This window comes from Aquila chrysaetos, chromosome 4 (genome assembly GCF_900496995.4).
Source record: "Aquila chrysaetos chrysaetos chromosome 4, bAquChr1.4, whole genome shotgun sequence".
In the NCBI taxonomy this organism is placed as follows: Eukaryota; Metazoa; Chordata; class Aves; order Accipitriformes; family Accipitridae; genus Aquila; species Aquila chrysaetos.
This window is the reverse complement of record NC_044007.1, coordinates 12,575,356-12,594,716: the sequence shown is the minus strand read 5'-3', so window position 1 is coordinate 12,594,716 and position 19,361 is coordinate 12,575,356. Positions and strand designations below refer to the sequence as shown.

The following is a 19,361-nucleotide window of genomic DNA, read 5'->3' as shown; positions in this document are numbered from 1 at the left end:
ACGACCAAAAGTCACTGCTTTGCAATGGCTGGACCGGTATCGCAGCCTGAGCTTATTTCTGAGCAACATCATTTTGTATTGAAACGGAAACAATCTTAGTTGTCAGAAGTAGCTGTATGGATACAGAGGCAGAGACTGATGCACTATTTCGCTGTTCCTTAGGGTTCACTGTTGGCAATCCCTCAGAGTGCGCTTGCTGTACCAGTTGTGTAAATGAAGCAGTATTACCAGGAGCAAGGCACCCTTGGCACTAAATTCAAAATGGCCCAATGAAGCTGATATCCAGCTGTTACAGGAGAGGTATGACTATTGCGCTTATTTTATAACACTAGCGTGTATTCTGCAAAAGTTAGTATCTGTTATGTTTTAGTATTTTAGGTGATACTTGTAATAATTATATTTTCTAAATAAACAAAAGAATCTGGTTTCCTTCCCCAAATTTGGATACACCAGCCATATCCAGGAGACCTGGACAAGCAGCCGACAGATGGAATTCTCCTCCTAATCTCACAGGCAGGGGCAGAAAACTGGCAATATTCATTGTAGCAAGGTATGAGGTTTTGGGCAGTATATCTTGGCTCCATTCCCTGTGTTCTCTCAAGGTCCACCCTCGTCCTTTTTTTCCTTGTGCTGTTGCTGAGAGCGCTGCTATAAAACAAGATGCAGGGTATGAAATCTGTCCTCTGCAAGCTCTTTAAGAAAATGCTCTGAGCTAAAGAAGAGTCAGAACAAGGCAAGACAGCAGAATGGTTATCAAAATTAAATGTGAAAAAGGAGAGTGAACATTATGAGTCAGGACTGAAGCCAAACTTTAGCCACAAGCCATCTTATACGGAGAGCCAGTTATTCCATACCTACCTGTTGTGGGGTTTCTTATATTCATGCAAAGGTCAGATACCAGTCACTGTCAAAGATGAGATTTGTGAACTAGAGGGACAACAGGCTGCATGAACAGTGTCAAAACCAATGCTGCTGGTCTCTCTTGCATCCTAAGGTATTTGTTTGGAAGATGTTTGAGTGGATACATAAGCAAACAGTCCTGTGTAATAAAGGAGAATGCTTGCTGCCCGTTGTCTGTATCCCACTTGTGAAATCCAAGGATTTACCTTGCTTTTAAACTGCTTATATTTCTTTTGAATTTTTCAGTACCTTGATAACCTGTGGAAGAATGTAGTGCTGAATAAAGTGACTCATGTTCTCTTAGACAAGAGAATTGCCAGTGTTGAGGATGGCTGAATTGTTCATTGCTTTGAATTTTTTTAAAGAAAAAAGATCAGCCTTGAGTCTATTTATTACCATGCAGTAGGCCATTATTGTACTCTTCTTTTCTCTTTTGCTCTCAGTCTACAGCAAAGATGCTTTGAATTAATTTCTTTTCAAATATGGGTTGAATAAATGTATAGAATATGCATGTGGGCATAAAAGGTGCTACAACATCTGAAAACATGTTTATTGATTTATTGACCTGTTTTCCTCAGGTACTTTAATACCATACACGAATTCTTTTCAAGAAGATTTTTCTGTTAAAGGAAATAACAGATGGGGAGGGAATAAATTGCCTTTATGGAGATTTATGTGTAACATAGATATTTGTATTTGGTAAACAAACAGAGGGTTTGAGCCAAACTTTTGGGTGCCTGAAAGTAAACAGGCTCAGTGGAGCTATGACACTTGTATCACCCAATGTAATACTCCATAACCATTCAGTTTATAGTGTTGCTTTAACAGGAAAATGAACTGCAAGTTTATATTTGTTTGTTTGTTTTATTCCACTGTCTTTTTATATGCTTGCACAACTACAAGAGAAAGATTTTATGTTACAAAAACTTTGCCCCCAACAAACAATGCTCCTCAGCATTTAAGACTGCTTGCCCGTAGCAAGGACAGCCAGAGTCTGTCCTGCCTGATTTCTTTACAACTATGTAATCCAAGAAGCTATCAATTTTGTTTTATTACTGCGCTTCAGTATTGCCCAGACCTCAATGATCTCTGCCAGGCATGCCCAGTCATCTGTTTCTTGCATTTCAGCTTTGTGCTGCCTCTTGGAAATTCACCTCTTACTCCCTGAAGCCTGCATGATCTGGATCAGCAACATAAACTTGTACAGTTTTGACTCTGTGTTACCCTTGTATATTTTCTATCAGTCTCCTTAGTCTGGCTGATAGGTAGTTTCCCTCTTGGGCTTTACTGCCTGAACTTCAGATTTCCATGGACTATAAAGACAGACTAGAGCAACCAGTTCAGATTTAGACATCTAACTTTTTAGATATCTATGGTGGCATCTATAGTGTAGGTGTCTGTCTGTAGGTGTCTGGGCTCCCAATATAGACAGGAAGGGATGCAGACACCTCCAGAGGGCAATTCACTTGACTTACCTTAGAGGCCTGTCTGATGATGAGCTTAACCACTGTCCACTCATGCCTGGTTATCAGCATAGACTGTAAAGGGAACTGGGAGTGACTATGACTTTAAATGCTTAACTTCCAGATACATAAGCTTTAGCAGATGAGTCTTACTCAAAACCGTGTTTAAAGCACGGATACACTACCTTGTCCTCAGATGCTACTTTACTTCTACTTACTCTGCTTTTTCTACTGCAATCCCTGGGTAGTATTTTAAACCTGGTCAGCAGAGTACTTGCTCTCCAGCAGGAAATAAACCCACAGGACACAGGCTTAGTGCATGGGATTTCAGCTGGTCTACCAATCTGTGCAGAACAAGGGATCCTGCATCTTGTACTGGGCACGTGGCAGAAGGTAAATCCCACAATCCAGACTAACTTCATCCATATTTATCCCATTCTTTTACACTCTTCACTCTTGAATTAATCCAGAATATAAACTTGTCTTGTCAGTACAAATTATTATCTGAAGAATAACTGATATTTTTCTCAAAACTATGTATCTTGGCCAGAAAAAAAGTATTAATAGGCCTTTGTGCATGAACTACAACTGAGGGAGAAACAACTACTTTTCTAGAAGTTGCTAGTCATGATGCACCAAAGGAACTATTTGTTGATACCAAGCATTGTTATTTTCTGCTGTATTGCCACTAACAAATGTGATTTTTAAGTGGTTTACAAAATTATGCCTGTGGGGGGTTTGAAAGCACATTGTGCTTGACAAAAATAGGTGGTAATGCAGACACGATGTTAAGGGCCCAAGGCAAATGTTCATCTGTAGACATATTAGGGATATGGCGTTCTCCAGAGAAGCAGCTTCCAAACTAGAGATTGCAATGCCACTTAGAAATACAAGTGGAATCGTGAGCAGAAGTCTTGCTCTTGGTGTGGCTACAAGCAAAGTAAATGATCAGTAACATAGCAGTGATAATACCATCGCAACAAAATTTTTCCAGATTTCCGTCTCTCCCATATGCAAGCTAATTATGTGATTATGTAAGGAGAAAGAACCAACTCTTCAGTATTGCCTTTGGTTTTCCACAGCACAGAAAGGTACAGTTGTTTCTTCCATGGCTGGGTAATTTCATTCCCAAAGTGTGGCTGGCCAAAGAGATCTATAAACACATGTACAGGATTTTGGGGGTAGAATACAAGAAGAGCAGTTTGTTAACACTTCTATAAACTGGTAATAGCTTCAGAGAATTAGTATCAAAATAATTCTATAGTTTTTTTATTCTGATACAGCCTCTGTCAGCCATTTCCCACTTACCTACAGCTCTTGCTTAGATTCTGAATAGGGAAGATACTGGACATTTTAAAATGAGCCTACAGCCTGCACCTAGATCAGAGGTTTACTTAAAAGTTGTACTGCTTCCTCTTTATAAAACACTTTTTAGGTTATGTTCTTTTTTTTATTATTCTTTGGGAGTTTGGGGCTTGTAAAGTACATTCTGTTAATGTTTTCAAGGTTTTTATCATAATCACAATGACTAGAAACTTACATAAAAAGATAAAAAAAAAAAAGACTGTCATGTAAACTTTAGACTTCAGCTCTCAAAACCCCCACTCTATTGTATCATGAGAGTCATTAAAGCTATTAGTGATTGCCCAGGCTGGAGTATTACTATATGGTGGAGAGACCTTGCAACTGCTTGCATACAACTTTTAGGTTTGCTTAGTGTTACGATCCTCATCAACTTCAAATGACATTAGGGTGATCCTCCGCACATCTGAAGATCAGATAGCAACCGAGACACCAGAAATTTAGGTGCACGTGTACTCCAATTTGAAGCTCAGAGGTGCTTACAGAGTAACCTGGTAGCACATGTGTCAATTTTGACTTTACAACTCTATTTGTAAACACTGTTTATAATCAAATGAGTAAATTAAGGTTTCTATAAGTGTTTTGAACAAACTATGCCAAATTTCCAGACTGTCTTAATAATTAAACTTTCCATCTTAATGGATTTCTGAGTGCATTTGATCTTAAATACAGGTCTAAGACTTAAAGACTGAAATTAACCTTTTCCCACACATACTGCTAGTGTTTGGCAAAAAACAAGATCAAAGGCTTAATTTTTTTATTATGATAAGGCCCCTTTAAACCACCCTGTACAATTCAGGGAAACAAAGTCTACACCCTTTAAAAGCCCTATTACTCTGCTATTGTGCAATAAAAGCATCTTATTGTAAAAGAAAATATAAGGGCCAAGAATCTAATTAAGAAAAAACCAAATCTTCATGAGTTCTTAAGAGAGCTCTATGCAATTGTAACACAATCAGCCAGGATCATCTCAAAATTTGCATTTCTTCTATAGAATATGAAATTATGTATAAAATATGTTACAGAACTTGTTTTGAATTCTACTTGTGTATACACTTTACCTCTGGGTGTGTTCTCTCTTGTTTTGGAAGATCTGACTGAAACTTCTCTTTTTTCCATCGCATTCTCAGCAAATCATCAGGAAGGGAATTGCTCAATAGCAGATTTAACAGTCAAGGAAAAAATACAGCCTGTGTGGGATTACTTTATATCATAAAATGAAAGAAAAAAGCTTGGCTCAGTATGTAGAAAGATCTTCTATAAGGATCCAATTACACAGAAGTATAGAATTAATACCAAATAGGTAAAATTCTGTGGGTAGACATATGGGAGAACATACATATTCATGAGAATGTAATACATAATCATCTGTAAGGATTAAATTATAAGCACTATTTTTTTTTATTTGTCTTACTAGTTCAAAATATCCACAGAAGTATGATTGCTGCAGCACTGCAAATGTTGTGAGGGAATAAGGCCCCGACTCGGAGAGCTTTGTGCCGGAGAAGTCTGGCATTGACTATCCTATCAACAGCCTTGATACTGAAACCATTATGAAATGCCAGTGATAAGAATACACAACAACCAACGACTCACAGGTAAATTTTCCTCTTGCCGTTCTGATAACACATTTATATAGCACTTTATACTTCTAAAGAGGTAGACAAACATCAGTGAATGAATTCTCACTAGAAGGAGGTGCTTCCACTTTATTTCACAAGCAGTGAAGACACTTAATAGTGAATCACTGATTTAAGACCTGCCCAATCTCATGCACTGCATGTGAGATTTACTCATTTGATTCCCTTTTCATCATCCTCTGCTATGGCACTTCTAGGTCAGGTGCTTGCTGTGCAGCCACATAGACTCTCTCCTGCTTTTTGATCCCACAGGCTAGGTGCTGGGATCTGTTTGCCAGCTGCATCTTAGATCTCTTTACCAGCTGCAGCTTCTGTGTAGGGACAGGTGAGCTGCCCTGCTCTGCAGCTGTGGATCATTACACAGCAGTACCTGATGCCATGGAGCCCTTCCAGAAGCCAAAGCCCTCAGCTGTAGATTTTCACCATGATTAATGATGCAGGCTTACCTTGTGTGATCTGACACATGGGCCTACAGCCCAAACTGGGACCCACTGGACAGATGGACAGCCCTGCCATGGGCGTGCAAAGTCACGTGTCCCATTACGTGATCAAACATAGGGGACTCCCATACAGGATTGGAAGAAATGTTAGACTTTACTTGGAAAATCTACTATAATATGAAAAATTCAAGCCAGGTTTGAAAGTATTTCAGCTAATCCTGCTTTTAAAGCCATTGAAGTCCCACGTTAGGTTATGTTCCAAGCAGCCTGAATTGGCTTTAAAGCCTTCTAAAAATGGCTTTTAAAAAATTCAGTAGAAAAAGTCCAAGGCACCTAGAGCTTTGTCTACACAATAGCTCCAACCGAGTTTAAAATTGAGAAAGCATATCTGCAGTGTGCCATAGGTTTTTGAAAACTGATAGTAGCAATTACATCTGCCCTGAAGCCTCAGCTTTGCCTTCGTCCTATACAGAGTCCACTAGAGGCCACCACCTCTCCGTAGTAACAAATAGAGATGTTAAGAACAAATGTACCATATCACATTTTGGGTAGATTTCAAAATATTCCCATTTATTTAAGTGTGCTTGAAACTATGTATCAATATAAACTATTTAGGTTAGTAATGAATATTGATACACTATGCATATCTCCTTTTATCTATTTATATATTTACCAATTACAATACTTCCTAAGACAATGATCAAGTAACATGAAGTCTTTTCTACCATCCTTAGAGAAGGCCAGATTTGTTCCAGCCATGCAGAAGTTCTCTATGCACACTAAATATGGTCTCATTAGCAATGTGAACTCTACCTCTTTGCTGAAATAGCCCCTCTCAGCTGGTTACTCAGAATCCTGTAGCAAATTTAGATCTAAAGCCCATCTCCAGGCAGCTATCCAACTAAACTCGAGTAGGGCTTTCATCAAAACAGTGGCAAGGTTAAAGCACAGCTCCTTCCGGAGGCGATTAAGGGTAGCTCTCACAAGCAGAGCCTAGCAAGAAAAAGCAGAGCTTTGGAAGAAAGGGTGACAGAGGGGAATGCTTTTTAATAATTTCATTCATTTTTAGGCTTGTTATGGTTTCCATTGTGGAATATACAAAATCAATCCCATACGAGCTTGGGACAGATACAGGCAAAAGAGGAGCAGCTTCTGTAAGTATTCTTCAATACGGGAAAATCATGATTTTAAAAATTGCCAGCCCTCTCCAAAGAAAATACTTATTTACAAACACAAATAAAAAGCATACAGCATGCCATACAGTAACAGTCACAGCCGGGCCTTTTGCTAAAAGTTTGGAAATTCCCCTCTTCTTCTTTTCCCCATTTACTTTAAAAATCTCTTCTTCATCTGACATTTGTTATGCCTATGATAAAAATGAGGGAGATTTTGGAAAGAAAGAACATGTGCTGTTAACTCTTAATAGAGATTTTCCACTGGGTTATTTTTGTATAGTCATGTGATGGTGATTTGTAGACCACAAAGCTCTGAAGATCATTTCCTCCACAGATGTTGGACAAATCTACATTATTTTACAGGGAGCAAATGCTTCTGCATACTGATATCGGCATTTCACTACAGCTAAAGAATCACAAGCTCAGATACAATGAACTGTAAAATTTCATTTCCAAACTGGCTGGTCTCTGTGTTCCTCTTTAATTTAAAATTAAAGCTACATTTGACCACTAAAACACCTAGCTCTTCAGGCGATCATTCAAAGTTGCAAACTTGGAAGTTTGCATTACTTGATAAACTTGCAAAAATAAAAGTAATTTAAATGAAAAGTCAGTTACATGAATTTAAAAACTTGTTTCTAGATCCCAAGAGAATTATCATACCAAATTAGGCTATGCCAGTTAGATCCTTGATTATCTTGTCCAGTGTCTGATTGTCATCAATGGGAAAGATATTAGGCAACAACGTGAAAAAGATAAATGTCATCTTAACCATGTGCCATTAATGGTTTCCTCATCTCCTGAAACATAAAAGTTCATATCCATTTTCCATATTCATATCCATGTCCAAATCCTCATCCACATAAATATTTAGCTCTTTTCAGCTGAGCTGTTTCATTCAGTGTCATCCAAAATGCAGCAAAAATAAATTAATATAATATAATGCAATGTAATATAATATAATAGAATGTAATATAATTGGATGAAATTTAGCAAGTCCAAATGCCAGACTCTGCACCTCGGATGGAGTAACGCCAGGCACAAGTATAGACTGGGAGAGGAGTGGCTGGAGAGCAGCCCTGCAGAAAGAGATCTGGGGGGGCTGGTCGACAGCAGGCTCAATACAAGTCAGCAGTGTGGCCTGGAAGCCGAGAGGGCAAACCCCGTCCTGGGGTGCATCAAACACAGCACAACCAGCCGGTCAAAAGAGGGGATTATCCCGCTGTATTCAGTGTTGGTGCGGCTTCACCTTGAATACTGTGTGCAGTTCGGGGCCCACAATTTAAGAAGGATGTTAAAGGCCTTGAATGCATCCAGAGAAGGGCAACAAAGCTGGTGGAAGGGCTGGAAGGCATGTCCTGTGAGGAGCGGCTAAGGACCCTGGGTTTGTCTAGTTTGGAGAAAAGGAGGCTGAGGTATGACCTCATTGCTCTCTACAGCTTCCTGAGGAGGGGATGTGGAGCGGGAGGTGCTGACCTCTTCTCCCTGGCATCCAGTGATAGGACGCGTGGGAATAGGTCAAAGCTGCACCAGGGGAGGTTTAGACTGGACATTAGGAAGCATTTCTTTACCGAGAGGGTGGTCAAACACTGGAACAGGCTTCCTAGAGAGGTGGTCGATGCCCCAAGCCTGTCAGTGTTTAAGAGGTATTTGGACAATGCCCTTAATAACATGCTTTAACTTGATCAGCCCTGAACTGGTCAGGCAGTTGGACTAGATGATCTTTGTAGGTACCTTCGAACTGAAATAGTCTATCATATCATATAATATAACGTAATATTTACTGATACTTGCTTTTCTTTGACCTTATCCCAATTTCATCTGTTCCTGCTATATAACTCTATGTGTAAATGATAGGGAAATTCTTTTTTTTGAAGCCTCTGAAGTCCATGAATGAAGACAATTTTCTCTCCTTGACATATAGTAAGATTCTTTCACTGACTGCATAGATGCAGTGCAGTAGTGACTGAACTCAACCTCTTTCTTAACATACCTGTCCCCTCACTTCTTTTATCTGTGACTAATGGTGTCACTGTTCTTCCTGCCACCCACACTTTCTAAACTGGGTGTCATTTGTTTATTCCTTTTTCAGAGCACTTCCTTTTCACCATCATCTTCATTAATATAAAATTTCTCATTCTCAGCTTCACAGCCCTGCAGGATGCCCCATTAGCTTCCTTTTTCCCTTCTTCCTACATTCACTAACTGTCCCAATTCTTTTGTCTTTTCATTCTCATAATTCAAGTCTCAGATGAACTCCACCAGCACACCAGGGCCTTTGATGACCCACTCCACTCACACTTCTGGTCTGCAGTATCAAGAGAAACAGCTGGATTTAGAAATATCTTTTGGCTTGCATGCATCATCAGCCAGACACATGTGCGGGCAATAATATATAAATTGATGGTTTATGTAGCTACAAATATTTTAGAAACAGCAAATCACCCTTCAATTATTTTGATGTTGTGCTTGACATTTCATGTTATTTTTGCTAGTTGTGGAGGAGGGAAGATGGTGAGGGGGAGTGAAACCTACTGTCAATATTTTTCCTGTGAAGGTTCATGGCATCTTTACCATTAACTGTCTTCAAACACTCCTAATTTTGAGATAATCACTTTACTGTGCATAGTGGGCTGAAAGGAATAGCGTATCTTTATGCAGATTTCATTAATTATTCTGAAACTCAGAAGCTTATCTTTTGTACTGTGTGGTGGTTTCAAACTTGCTGTTCTCTAAATTTCCTTGCCCTGGAATATATTCTAATGTTGGAATGTCACTGCCAAATTTTTTTGTGGACTCTCATCAGAATCAGAAAGATCCCGTTAAAATGCAGTTGTTCAGACTTAGTTTCTGATGCTATGGAAGGATTCATTAGCACCTCAGCTGAATTCCAACCCAGAAGAGGAATTTTGGTTATGTGTGAAAATAAGACTCTTAAGTTTTACCTTAGTTCCTATTTGTTTTTAAGACACCCCTGTGGGGAAAGAAGAAAGCAGTTTTCTCAGCTTTTGCTGTGGACATTCAGTTTTACAGATTCTAAATTGATGGAATGTGTTCCTGCTTGTTTACTGCCAGAGATATCCCATACTAAATTAGCTCATTCCAAATCTCTTCTTCTATTATCTGCCATGAAGCTCCAGTGTCCAAGTCAATGATACTGTATTAGCAGCTGAAATGGTTTAAAAGCAATCTGAAAATGTGGGATTTTATACGAATTTATTCTTTCTACTTAAAGTGGTTTTCTAATTACTTCTGGGAAAGCAACAGAGGAACTTGAATGTGTTACATTAGAGAGGATAATATCTCTCACAGTGGCATCACAGTGGCACAGGTGATGCTGCCAGGTGATACTCTGCAATAACTTTATCCACAGTAAGTTAAGGTTAGCCACATGTTACAGTGGAGAAAGACCAACCTACTCCATTCAGTCATCTCAGGAGGCTGAGGCTGTTGCATACAATTACTTCTGGTCTGATCCTGGGTGGGCAGCAGAGAAAGAGGAACAAAGAGGAATACAGCCTGAGGTCTTTCAGACCCCAGTCCAAGCCTGCAGTAGCTGGGACAAAGAAGAGGCTGGACAAGGACTAAAAAGATGCAGAAGTTTATGTGGGGTACACCCAAAGGTGACCAGTGCAGACAGGTCACTCCACTCTTCAGAAGCCATCTAAGAGGCCAGTCTTGACATGGCTAATGACGCACCTCTCAGATGTGTTTCTATCCCCAGCCTGCAAAGCCCAAACAGTCCGTGCAGCTGCAGAGCACGGTGCCTATACCTGCATCCATTAGCAGCTGGAGACATCAGCTTGCAGCCTCAGAGCCCAGCCGCTTGGGAGCCACTGTGCATGTTCCTCTGCCTTCGTTTTATTTTAGAAGCAAGTAAAGCCTCAGCAGGAGTTTGGTTTTCTCTCATGTCAACAATCGACAGCCATCACAGTTTTTGCAACACCTGATGAGTTAACAAAGACGGTGGGCGAGGGGCATTACTTAGATCTGCGTCCAGCCATTACGCTGGCCTGGAGAAGGGGAGGAGGGCTCTGAAGGCTCACACCCATCAAGTGACATGGAACCACACCACACCAGGGAGTATCAAAACTGCAGCTGCAACCTTCTCATCCTCCCCCAGGAGAACCACCTTGCCAGGAAATCCGTGCCAGCCTGGAACTGACTCCAGCAGACAAAACAAGTGGTAGGAATGGAAGGAGACATTAACACAAAATCCTGCCCCAGTGAATTAAGTTGCAAAATTCTCATTACTTCAAGGGACCAAGATGTTATACCTTGCACTCAGCTGTGGGCCTGTGTCTTCTTAAAATGATTAGGAGAGGCTCGGCAATCACTTTCAATAGCCCATTATGAGATAAATGAATCCTAAAACCCTGCTGGCTCCCACCTCTTGCTGTAACTGCTTGCTTAAGCTAATCTGCCTGCTTCACATAAGTGAAGATTAAAAAGGATGGTAAAAAGCAGCTAATAGCTAAGGAAGGAGGTTTTCTTTCTCTTCCTGGTTACAGTTCAGCTTATTTTATTACCTTATTTATCACCTCTAATGATGTCTAAGCACACATGGAAGTGGGGGGCATTTAGGAAACAGCAAATTGGTCCTTGCTCCAACCACCTCTCTGTGTACATGGCAGCAGAGGTGATAGTGTGTCCCAGAATGGGAACTTAATGGAGTTATCTGGTGGAATATTACTTTTCAGGGACGAAGAAGTGAGAACAAGAGGTTTCATATGGCTAATTGCTTAAATAATGTGAAAACTAGATGAGTTTGAAAACGGCCTGAATGAGAAATTGTGCAGAGGCAAGGAGAGTATATGACTCACTTTCCTTGTCTAACATAATAGTGAAAAGCTGCCAGGTATTTGGTGCTAGAAAGTAACAGTTAGTGTATTAAACTTTGTAGTAGTGGTTGGTTAGAGGCAAAACCAACTCTGTGTAACACAACATTTACTGTTGTATTCTGAATTCTTAGACACAAAGTGTTTGACTGAAAAGAGAAGAAATTCATACTTATTATGTGCAGATACTTACTGTACTTATCATAGAAAGCAGACATCTTTCTGGGAAATGAAGGGTGAAATACCTCTCCACATAAATCACTGGGAATTCTTCTGTCAACTTCAATGAAGCAATCCAAAGACATTAAGAGATGAAGAAAATTAGCATAATCAGCTCATGTTGTTTAATCCCCCTAGTCCAACCCAGGAACATTCTCTGTGTGTTATTGGTTAACACTTTTATCCTGGCCAGGTTTATATGACCTGTAATTTCCCTGTTGTTAACTGTCAGATAGCTCACAATGTGCATCTTGGATTTTATAGAAAGATGCATTGCACACAATATATTTTAAAAGTATAGTTACATTAAGTATAATGGAGAAAGGAGAGTGCAGAGAAATATAGGAGCTACAAAAGAAAATGCTTTCAAATCTGATTATTTTATACAGGTATGTGTATACAGGTATAATACGCATATATTTTTTATTACTTCCTTTAAAAAAGCTGCTAAGATTTGATAGTGACTGGAGCGATGACCAGGATGGAGATCAGTGATGGATGACAGACTGAAGAACACAACTGGAGAAGGAGGGCTTGTAGTAGGAGATATATCAGAAAACTAAGGAATCTGTTGAAAACGGTGATGTTTCCAAAAGACACCATGAGTACTGAAGGCTCAGAACTACCACAGGTAAGAAAATCAGCTTCTCTTAAGTATTTATGTCTCACTTAAGTAATTCTTGGCACCTATCACTATAATGTTTATGTCAGAGACATAAAGTCCTATTGGACTTAATTTCAAATAAAACAGCTGCAAATCCTATCCCTCAGTTCATTCAATTTCCACTGACTAAGGTGAAATCACCGACAGGTAGCTTCCATCTGAAATGAACCGAATATGCACTGTTTGCAGACCATGCAGTGCATGCCACAGTATTACTAGAACAGAAATTTGATACAAAGTACTTTTATTAATGAAATGCTTGCTGTTACAGTACAAGAAAGCAAGTTAAATGGCAGTTGTTCTTGTCATTTTCTCTTGAGAGCTGAAGAAAAACATTTAGATTTAGATACCTCTCCTTGATTTTGTGTCATTAAACACAAATAATGTGAATTCTGTAGAAACTTTCCCCATTTGTCATGGACTCAGCTGGTTTTCTTAATTCCACTGAGCTCAACAATATGACAACAGCTGATAATTTGGCCTTATGGCCAAATGTTATTCCATTATATAAAATCTGGATGTTATTCCAGTACACAAAATCTGAAAGAGGAAAATGTAAAAACAGTGTATTATGCCAGTTGCTGAGACAAAAATCTTTACAGAAATGGAATGTTGATTAAATTTGGCAACATAACTTGGGTGGGAACAGGAATGGGTGGTTCAAAATGGCTCTAAGAACGCTGAACAAATATGAAACAATACCAAAACTATAGGTGGTCCCTGTATAACAGACTTTAGGCAATGGCTACAATTACTTTGTATTTTCTAGAGATTACTTTGGCTTTGGAATATGCAACGTTCACACACATACCTATGAATCATTTTTCAGTGGCACATTTATAATTCTTACAGATGTTGTCTTCCAAGACAAGAAGAAAAACATTCCAGTCGTGACAGTTTCTATTTTTAAACTGGCTTCTGAAAAAAAAGCCAGCAAACAAACAAAGTGCTACAAAAATCTGAGGCAAAGAGAGACAATAATAATGGAATGGGCCACTCAGTCCTTGATAGTCAGATATATTACTCTGAGGTCTAATGTATCCAAGCTCTTTCCATGGCTTTGTTCCCCTCCTCCCACAATCACCAACAGCATGCATGGTTAAGAGTATGAGCCAGTCAGACCATATGACACTTGTTTTTTTCCTGTGAAGAGCCTCACTGAAAGGGATTACAGGGGTTTTTCAGGATTGTGGGTTTTTTTATTTCAGTATTTTGCTTTTGTTAAAAAGTCCAATTCTGACTCCCAAGAAATATTCCTTCCAGTTAAAAAAAGATAATGGAAAAGTTAATGAAGCTGTTAGCTTCTATAGTTACAATCTTTACATATGTGAACTGCAAGTTTTTTGGACACAGATGATGAAAAGCAGCATAATCAAGTTGTCAAAGGATGTCCACCACTGCTCAATGAGGTGGATCTGTCCTTACCCCTGCTTCTTGTGCATGATCCCATCCTCTTCCTCAGGCCAGCAGTTGCAATCGTGTGTTCAAGTGATAATCCAAATTAGGGAACTAATCTAGGGGGAAAAAAAAGGATGCTCAGTCCATAGTCTGGTTCATTTTATAGCCACATGAGCTCCATGCTGGGATAAAGGGAGGCCACTGAACCGTGTTGCCAGGAGATAAAACACGGGACCACCCATTTCACCAGCAGCACAGAAGTCCAGCAGTTCAAACAGATCAAGAAAGTTTACCCAGATGGCCTGATCCAAATCCTGCTAAAGCCAGTGCGAGCACTACACATCATCTCCTGTTTGAAAGGATTTCAGAGATGGTTGACGAGAGAGAGCATGACTCATACAGCAGCACTACAGACACCCTGGCCAAAACACCTGGGAATATTAGGAGGGGGCATTCAGGAGATAGAGCTGCTCCTTGAAAAGGTTTCTCACAGCACTGAGCAGTAGGGAGTGAATCCTGTTTAATTAGACTCTGGGTAGGGACCAAGAATTTGGCTCTCAGAAAGGAGAATACAGCATATTTTTTGCTGACAGTGCAAACAAAGATCCTTTTGTAAGAACTGTCATGCCAGACAAATATATTTTGCATAGTTGGTATCTGAAGACTTTCTTTATCTGGGAAAAACTGAGGGTGCAATTCCAGAAACGTTTCTTCAAAAGCCAGTACCAGCACATAGCTTGTGTGGAAACACTGTGCTGGACTGAGGAACTGCCCAGCCAGTAGAAGGGAAACATTTTTTCCTTCCAGGTTTTTTTCCAGGATGCCTTTTCCAGTTCAATGCACCATGAAACAATGCTGTGTAGCTGAATAGAATAGGACAGAACAGAACACATCATAGTGGCATAATACAAATGTTAGAAGCACTCCATCATTTTCTGTGTAGATATTAATTATGAATGTTCAGCCAGTACACTGATGCAAGTTATTAAATAGGTATTCATAGTAATTTTGATTCAATTCATCACCATCTGCTATTACCAGAAATATCAATATGCTAAGTTACTTGAAATGAATAACGACTATCTATACTTTTGCTATACTAGGGTAAAAGCATCAAGAATATTCCTTTTAGCTATTTTTCTACCCTGCTGTTGTAAAAACCATCAGTGGCAGAATTTCCACAACTCACTAGAAAGCTCATCTCTGTGCTGAGCTGCCTTTGTAGATGGAAAGCTTTCTGTAATACCTAATTGAATAATCCTTTACTGCGTATTATGTCATCCTCTTTTTTTCCTGCCCTCAAAGGTAATGCAGAAAATGTGATCACCACTGGACACTTTTTCCTCAAAAAATCAACTGGTATATGGATATGTTTTGGTTTGAAGGCTGCAGTGCTTTTAACTAAAAGAAATAAATCTTATATTACATGAAGTAATGAGGCTGAGGACGCTATGCCGCCTTCTTCAATCTCATGTATAACACCATCCTTTGCAGGAATATTTGAAACTTCTTGTAAGGCTGCAGTATTTTCAAATAAGCAGAAAAAAATCTATTATTCCTGTACCCTTTCCACATATACTTTTGAGTACTGAAACATCTAAAGCTTCCATTTCATTCCTTGTTCATGACAATCCTAGCTGCTCAGAATATGCGCATGGAAATCAAGTAAACAGAAGTCTTAGCCATAATGAAAATGCATGGAAAAAAACCCTTTCCCCTCTTTGTGGTATGTTCTATTCTGTTTGTATCAGCTGCCTTTCCCAAAAATGCTTCCCCATTCTTTAGCTCCACTGCAAACAAAGTGATTGTATAGACCAGAGTTTTTGGACAGCCTTAGTGTTTCAGCCCACCCTGAGCAATGATGGAAGACTGAACTTCCATTCAGATCCGTTCTCCGTCTGGTCCGTAAGTGAATGTAGCTCCTGGGTGACCTGGTCTGAAGATTCCAATGCAAGTGTTAGCAGTACTCAAACAGCATGCTTCTGCGCCATTGTGTACAGTCACTACCATGTGCGTAGGTCACAACTGAAACGTAGATTGAAGCCCACAATACCACCCCACCAAAAAAAGTCCGTGGCAATGGGAAATATTTTGAGCCTTTGAATCTCCTGTTGAAACTGCACATCCACAATTAATCAAATTCTTAATTTAAGACTCTTGGATTCCTCAGTAGTAGCAACTTCTCACATAGCTTCCTCAGCATTCCTGTTACCACCTCCATTGACACAGGAGGCTCATTCTGTCCTGGAGAACAATGACTTGGCTTCAGTTAGTCACACAGCTGTGACATCTTAGCTGGATTACAGTGATATAACATGTCTGGCCCTAAAACCTTTGACAAATGTCTATGTAATATTACCCCATCTTGTCACAACCCTGTCCTTTGCTCCCTATGCCAGTTTCCATTACAAAATGTAATTACGTTCAGGACCTCTGTCCTGACCTTTGGGGGAACCAGTGACCTGTGCCCAGGATATCTGAAAGATCAGCTAAAGCCTACAAATGAAAATCACTGTTAGCAGTTCACCTCTCTAGTAGAGTGGAGTATCTAACAATTACAGTAAAGCTCCTTGGTCTAGAAAGTCACATTTCTTGCAGTCCTCATCCAAAACCATGAAATGGTCTCCCGTAAGTTCAGAGACATTATGAGCATCATGACATTTTGCTCTAAGTGGCATGTGTATTTCTTCAACAGTCTTCTCTATAAACGCAGAGTATTTCCACACTGAGGAATGCCAGGTCAGTGAATGGGAACTTTGTGGAAACTGAATGTTCAGCCCCTACTGGGAAGCAAGTACTTTGCTCTCCTAAATTTGCACTTCTAGCCAACTCAAAAATAAGTTGATAAACTAAGAGATTTATCCAGTTACCAATGGCTGAAACACCAGGCAGAATTATTCTACTTCTAAGAAAGTAAAAGGACTGCTGGCAGTTCTGGAAAGGATTCAGAAATTGTGTCTTTGATAAATGAGAGGGGAAAGTGTCAAACTGTAAAGCAGCATCTAAATTCACTGCATGCTAATCCTTGCCCCTCCCCATGCCAAAGTTATGGAAGGAAAGAAGGACATAGTAACAGAGCAAAGCAAAGAATTAACAGTGGATTATAATTCACTGTCATTTCATAAGGCAAGAAAAGACCTCTCCTGCCAGTTGTGAGAGTGGATGCTGGATCAGAAAGCCCAGGATTGGGAGGAGGTGTTGGGTTAATACTTGTAACCTAATTGTGTGGGATTCGTCCGTGGCTTTTTCAGACCTGTGCTATTACAGAGCCAGACACGAAATGCAGGGCAGCACAGGTGCAAGACTGGCACCATGCTGCGTCACTTGGGAGCACGTCCCACATCAGCGATGCCAGTGGGGTCAGAGGGGCTTCCCTCCCCCCGTACAAATGCAGCTGTTAATTATTGCAGGTTTTGTTATCTTTTGTTATCTTACAGTTTAATCATTACAAGGATAATGAAAATAATGTTAACATTTCTAGTCTTGACTGTGAATTACTTTATTCTTGCAAGCAGAACACCTGCCTGTTTGGCACACTTTCCTTCCTCCCACAAAACACGCCTGCCATCTTCTGGCCAGGCCACCAGGCGTCTAGGGGCTGGCTGGAAATGCACTTTGAAGTGTCTGTACTGAATGGGTTTTTCCAGCTGTTAACGCAACCAGCCAAGCAAGCAGGTTGAAATTACATTTTGCTTTGGGATGTGAAGTTCCCCTGTCACAGAAGAATTGAGCTTTCAAGCTGTGCAAAACTCCTCTGTTTTAGTTCATAAGGATTTGCGTGAGTTTTTCCTTTTACCTTCATACCTGCAAATACCCTGAGAGTTCGTTTACTCCAAGTCTAAAGGAAACATTCAGCCAAAAGAGCCATTATTATGCTGCTTTTACATTTAAATCACAAGTTTCAGTGGCTTTTATAGGAAACCAATGTTGGTTCCAAACTGGAATTATAGTTTTCATGAATATTTATTAAACATCAACATTGCAGTGAAACGTGAGGCTGAGCAAAGTTCATGTGGTGTCAGGTTCCAATGCAAATATTTGATGTGGCTCTAATCAAACCCAATGCTACAGTTTGCTATCACCTTAGGAAGCTTCAAGGAATTTGCTAACTGAGAGTAAAACCTTGTTCAGAAGTCAAGCATTAAATTCTGAACACAATTCTTTGCTCCTTGCGATCTTCAAAACAAAGCTGAATCTCTTTCTGAAGAACATGAGTTATTTTAGATATAAGAACTACTGTTTGCTACTTCACAGCCTGTTATGCAGAACTTTAGATTACATGATCATAAATACTCCCTTTAAAGTCTATGACTAATACACAAGAGCAGAATTATGAGGGGTTTTTTTTTCCAAGTTAAAGCCATCCTACAGGAAAATGGAATATAAAAATCAAAACACTTTACAAACTGCATTGCATTAATGAAACTAAGAGAAAAGTGGGAAAAGGCTGTGATGATGTTTGCAAAACAGGATACTGATCTGCATTTTTTTTTTCCAATATCAGATATAGTACACAGTATATCTTTACAATATATGCACATAATCTACATCTTACATGCATATTATACATATCAATGCAAATAATATTGAATCTTAAAAAGAAATACTTGAATTGCTCAGAATTCTTCTATTTTCAGTGCTTAGGTATTAAAATATAAAACTGGTTCATAAAACAGAAATTCTGTGCTCCACATCACTTGCAGTTAAGAGTGATAGGGTGGGAACAGGAACCACCTATACAAGCACGTGAAAAGATCAGTCAGGTTAGTTTCAGCACCCTCCCAAAATTTATGAGGCCACTTCTTACATCATTGGTGGAGGCTGTGCTATCCAGCCCTTAGTGGTATACTTCCTCTCACCCAGCTTAAGTCAAATGAAGGGTTGGGAACCATCCAGCCTTCCTGGATAGGCCACCAGGAGATGTCTTCGCTGACATCTCTGGAGGATTCCAGCTCTTCAAAGACAAGTGTCTGAGACAATGGGTGTCTGTCTGTCTTCACCGATTTCTCAGGAAGCCTGGACAGTTAACATAGAGTAGGCTTTTAGAGAGCCGTCAGCCGAGAGGAACCCTACCCCAGGCATCTCGAGATGGTGATAAAACCAAAGAGCTGAAATGCCTTTGAATGAGCTTATTTCTCTCCATTAACAGAGGAAGTGAGGCTGACTGGATGTCCAGCTTCAACTCTTCAACATCAGGCAAAATCTGCTGGACATTAGTCCAGATTTTGGCATCAACCCCATGAAACTTATCACTGTTTCTAC

General features: G+C 39.8%; 1 protein-coding gene and 1 long non-coding RNA gene across 15 annotated transcripts in view; one reads left to right on the top strand and one right to left on the bottom strand.

The window, feature by feature from the left end:
* RNF139 (ring finger protein 139) overlaps positions 1–19,361 on the top strand; it is a 41,420-nt gene that overhangs the window by 6,956 nt on the left and 15,103 nt on the right. For 4 of the 14 annotated variants that reach the window (XR_003922904.2, XR_003922903.2, XR_003922907.2 and 1 more), the window contains exons 4-9: positions 163–300; positions 419–550; positions 2,029–2,756; positions 5,143–5,323; positions 6,875–6,959; positions 12,482–12,668. The gene's annotated coding sequence lies outside the window, so the exon portion shown is untranslated. Of the gene's footprint in view, positions 1–162; positions 301–418; positions 551–2,028; positions 2,757–5,142; positions 5,324–6,874; positions 6,960–12,481; positions 12,669–15,404; positions 15,531–19,361 lie in introns of those variants that run through there. The other 10 variants (XM_030010812.2, XM_030010807.2, XM_030010810.2 and 7 more) reach the window with 8 other exon arrangements.
* Positions 12,929–14,499, bottom strand: LOC115340038. The gene is made up of 3 exons (XR_003922908.1): positions 14,127–14,499; positions 13,513–13,619; positions 12,929–13,241 (listed from the first exon to the last, which is right to left on the bottom strand). It is a non-coding gene; the product is annotated as an uncharacterized LOC115340038 (long non-coding RNA).